The following is a 5,502-nucleotide window of genomic DNA, read 5'->3' on the forward strand; positions in this document are numbered from 1 at the left end:
CCCTACATCCCTGTGTGTATGCATATCTTGTTGCAAAAATATGCACTTAAAATTTTTGTACAGTCTTAGTTTCACATTGAAATTTCACAATTGACTGCCATGCTTGTTACAGTAAGTTCTAAATCTTGCCATCAGGACTTGTATTTGGGAAAATGATTTCCTTTTACACTGAAATTCAGGCTAAATAAAATTTTTTAAGAACCTTTTTATCCAATGCTCTGAATGAGCTACTCTAGTTCACTGAATTAAATACAAGCTTTCCTACTTTTCTTTTTTAATAATTTAGTACATCTGAAAGGTGCCAGATTGGCAGTCCAGGAGGTGGAAGTTTTTTGTGTGTTGTCTTACAGAGCAGATACAGCCCAGGAAAGGACTGCAGATGCTGCCCTAAGGTGGATATGTGATGTGCTTTGGTGCTCAGACCTGACTTTTCACTGCAGTCAGTCAGCATGACCTAGTGACACCTGTTAGTGTGTTCTTCACATGGGTGCTTCTTTGGAGTCATCTGAAGTTGCTGTATCACATAATCTTAAAATTAGTATTCCAAGTTTGCCTGCTTGCTTTTAATTCAGACTGGAATGCATTCATGTGAGATTTATATCTTAATAACTGTTTGCACCCTGGTCTACCTGTAAGGGGCTGAAACCTTTTAAAATTATTTTTACCTGCTTCCTCCTGCAAAATTCCATCAACCAAAGGTGCTGGGCGGAATTCTCATTGACTTATATTTTGTCCCCTGCTGTTACTTTGTGACACTGGCTGAAAACCACCTGGATCAGAATGGCTTGGTTTACTCTTACTTTGAGAAACAAACCCAAATGTTGGTTTCATCTGAAACTAATCCTTAAGTGTACGCCATTCAGTGTAAGCGAGCGGTGTCCCAGTTGCAATCTAAATGGATTCTGTATGTGTTTGTCATTATCAAATTCCTTTTTTTATTTTTATTTCTTTTTGGCTTGCTCTGTCCTTGTATTCCTCATCTAGCTCTGCTCTCCCTGTTTTGCTTCTGCCTCAGCCAACTTACCATTTCAGTTCAGTCAAATCCTTACCAGTCTTCAGTTAAATCTGTTGTCATCTGGAGCAGCATCCTTCCCTGTTTGAATCAACAAACCAAGCATCCTTCTGACTTTCATTGCCTTCTTTACTTGAAGTGTGCCTCCATTCTGATGAGCTAAATTAAATCACTGTATTTTTTTAACAGTTCTGCAAATGGATTTTCCTAGTCTGAAACACCAAGGGTGGGGTTACCTTCGTTTTCCCCAGACAGCTTTTCAAAATTTCTATGGGAAAAAAGGTAAACAAACATTTAAGAAGGTATTTTCTTTTCCAGCTAAATGCTAAGGGGCTTGAATAAGATGTGATCTGACGTGCAGTTCAATGACAATAGTAAACCACATTTGGTTGAACTAGAAAAAGTTTTAAGTAATGTGAGTCAGTAATTCAGACTATATTACAGTCTGTCTACAAAACAGTAAAGTGACAAGAATACCTCTTTGAAGCATTACTTATGGCCAGTGCTATTTTGGGTTTTTTTTATTCTCTTATAAGTCATTTATTTTAAATCAGAAAACCCACAGAAGAAAAACAAATTATTTATTAGTGAAGCACAAAGGTACAGATTTTACTTTACAACCAGTAGACCTAAGTAAGCAGGTCTATTTCTTAAATTTAAAAAGTTCCCACTGAAAAGTATCTGTATAACTTCAAGCACCTAAAATAGGTTTCTGTTCTAAACCACACTGAAAACAGTCTCTATTGCTTAACTTGAAAAGGAGTCAAAAAATACTATCCAGGTAACTTAAGCATCTGAGAACAGTGTAACATGATTGTACCTAATTTAAAACATCCAATTTTGTTGCTGACCACCTACTCTGAAGAGGTCCCCAAACTGGCTAAGCTGAGTGTTCTTGTCAGACCTTGGATAACTTTAATGACTGTACATTTGTTTGAGGTTTTTCTAGATGGAATGAACAATTTGTAATTACCAGTTGTCTCATGAGCACAAAAAGATGCACAAGAATTTGGTTTTGACTCAAGGAAGTGATTTTGGATGTTCCTTGGATTTTTTTTAACTAATCTCTGAACTGGTCGGTCTCACCAAAAGTAGATGGGGAGGGACAGAGGATTCTTTTTTTTTCTTCTACCATTCATACACTACTGTTGTGACAATACACCAAGTAACATAAAGGGGCATAGCCCTTCAATGAGGCACCTCATTTACTGTAATTCAACATTGGTTTAATGTTGCAAGTAATGAAGATAGTCAGATTTAATCCTATATTGCTTAACTTTTATTACAATGAGCTAATTAAGTTACAATTAACAAAGTTAACTGGAACAAATAGCAGAAATTTAAGGACTTTGGCAAAAAACAAAAAGTGTGAAAATCTGAACAATTTTGATTGTGCTTCATCATCCCTATTCTGAGTGGAGCTGTTTCTTACTGTACTGGTGTTTTAGCACTTGATTACTTTAAAATGAACCTATTAACACAGACAAACTGGAAGTTTTTGATAATTTTTTCTTTTTTTAAAAGTTACCAATTATCTTTTTTGGTTGAACCAATATAGCTGTAACCTGGTTGTTGGTGAAAATGAACTCTTAGTTTTTGTGGAGTCATGTAGACCTGTGTAAATGCACTGGTGTGCTTGTCACACAATTGCCTAAATACTGCAGTTTTATAAAATAATTAAATATGGATCTGCATGTTTTATTCTGAGCCATGTTTTGCATCTGTAGACATCAAAAATACTTGGAACAAAAAAAGACTTTGCTTTCAGTCTTTTATTTGCTTTCTCTTTAGGTCTAATTGGAATGCTAATAAGAGGGATTTCAAGAACATACTGCACAAGAATTTTTTCTTTTTTTCCCCAATGGATTATTATTTGTAAAATTCTATATGTGTTAATACTCAAGCTTATCTGGATGGTGGCACTTTGTTCTTTGTCCATGTGAGTGAAGATTAATTTTTATTTTTTTTTCCTTCTTACAGTAAGCTTGTAATCCTGAGACCAGTTGGTGTCTTTTGAAAATAATCTCACCTGACCCTGTGGTATTTTATAATAATTTTAATGTTACAGTTTGAATTCTTGAATTCCCAGATCCTTCCTGCTTTGCTAGTACAACAGGCTAATTCAGTTCCTCACCTTTCTCTGGTGAAGACTGCAATACCACATTCAGCAAATCTGTCTGTGCTAGTTGTTGAACTGGATTTTAGTATTTCCCTATCAGCAACCTGGAGAAAAAAAATTTCAAAATTCAATTTTCTGAGAAGCATCTCCAGTAGACTTTTTTTTTAATTTTGACATTTGGGATGCAGGGAGGGTAAAATTGTCTTTTTACCCTTTTTTGCTATTTTACTCTTCTATGTTGCAGTTTCACATAAGATTTTTGGATAGTAATTTGATGGGTAAATATTAAAAAGTCAGATCTTTTTGTATCATCTAGCATATAATTTTCTTTAAAAAGCAAACTGATATTTAAATTTCCTCCTGGCATGCTACAGAGATTATTTGAAATCAGAAATGTTATTTAGAGGCCTCCAAACTCGAACAGTGCAGATGACCATTTCCCAGTCGCTAAAGAATGACTTCTGCTGCTTAGGCTTAATGTTCTTTTAAATGCAAAGGAAAAAAAGAAACACTAACTTCTCCAAAACGTTTCCCTAATGATCTGCAGGTAGACAAAAAATTTCTCAGCCCTAAGGCATACTAACTCTTCTCTCTATACAATAATTTGCTCTCTAGGGAAATGAGAAAAGTTTCTTAGGTTTTAAAGGTCATAATTTATTCTTCATCTTGCACGGAATTTTGCGCAGTAAAGATGTTTGAGCCAAAATGTTTCCTCCTTGTAGAGAAAACAAAGACTTCACAAAGATGACGTCTGTTGATCTGTCCATGTAAAAATCTGTATCCTTTTGCTAAAATCGTGTGCGTGTTGCTAATGCACGTTGCTAATGCACGGATGGCGTAGGTGAGATCTACAGAAGCACGGAAATGCCTTTAGGGTACAGGAACTCTCATTTTACAGAGCCTCCCAGCTCTGTGGGACTCTGCTAAATAAAAGCTGAGATGTGTGTCCTTTTCCTTAAAGTACCTTGCTTTAACATGAAGAAATGTTCTTCCTCGCATTTGCAAACTGTCCTTTCTCAGCTTAAAAAAAAGACAGTTCTGATTTTGTGTATTTTTTTTGTTTCCCTTGAGATAAAGCCCTGTATTTTCTCTTTCGAATGCTAGAGGGCACTATGGCTACACAAGCGAAACATAGTAACTGGAAGTAATTTGCTCCCATTTCAACACTTCTGATATTTTTCCTGTTTCAGTTCTCCTACTAATATTTGCATTTCTTGCAGAAACCTGTATGCATCTCTACCATGTCAGCAGAAATTCTGTTTGTGTGAACTGAACCGAAGTATCTCTCTTTGGATTTAGGTACCAATGATAAAACGTGACTCCAGGTGTTTAAATCTGAATAAAACAGAAGAACATCTCCGTGTTGCAAGAGGTATATATCCATCTCCTTTTCTGCTCTGGGAGTTGAATTTGGTTTTGATAAATTACAGTTTAAGTTACAGAAAACTTTGGGTAGCTACATCCTGTTTGTCAGAGCTTTTCATAATAATTAATGTTTTAAGCAGGTGTTTACGCTCTGGAATAGGAGATACATAGTGAATGGAAAGCTAAAACTTACTGCTGGAAAGTGGGGGGGACAGAAAGGGCAGATGATATTACATTTTTATATAAACCACAAAAGAAATTGTGAGCCTAATATGGTGTGAGGAAATTTCACCACTGTAATCAGTTATCTTTGCTTTGTGGTAGTCATGTTAAATACATCAAAGAATTAGTGCTGTAGCTCCACCAATTGGTGCAGTGTAACTGCACGAAACAATTTTTCAGCTACAGTATGGAATACTTGTTCATCCTGGTACTTCCAATAGACTGTCTATTACTGTCTTGCCCAAATGCATTGGGAAGCTACTGGTAACCCCTGCATCTCTACACCTGGAGCTCTAAACGTGCAACGTTCACGCACACAATCCACTTAGGCTAACAACATAACTCATTCTGTGTTGTTTTCTCTTTCAGCCATTAGTGCGATATCAGGAAGTGCTGAGGTCTCACAAAGTTTGTTACACTCCTCCTACCTCACAAATTCAGCTATGTGGAGATTATTATACACTCTGTTTTTTCTTGCAAGATGGCAACTGTATTGTCGTCACCTGTGGATAGATAACATTAAATGCTGGAAAACCTCCAAGAAGTTAGTATCTTTGAGTTCACTTAAAGATGGAAACTGTGCTTGCCAGAAGTGATTGTGAGAAGAGAAATTCTTGTTGCATTCAGATCTGATAGATGACTAACGTTTACCCACTGCTGTTCTCAGAGAGGTATTAGATAATGTTTAAAATTATGTATCCCACATGTGCTATTTCTACCAGTTTGGTAGCAAGTAAGAGACACATACTATCTTCATATGTATTTTGATACTATTTTTATTGAT

This window comes from Antrostomus carolinensis, unplaced genomic scaffold, assembly GCF_000700745.2.
Source record: "Antrostomus carolinensis isolate BGI_N321 unplaced genomic scaffold, ASM70074v2 scaffold20691, whole genome shotgun sequence".
In the NCBI taxonomy this organism is placed as follows: Eukaryota; Metazoa; Chordata; class Aves; order Caprimulgiformes; family Caprimulgidae; genus Antrostomus; species Antrostomus carolinensis.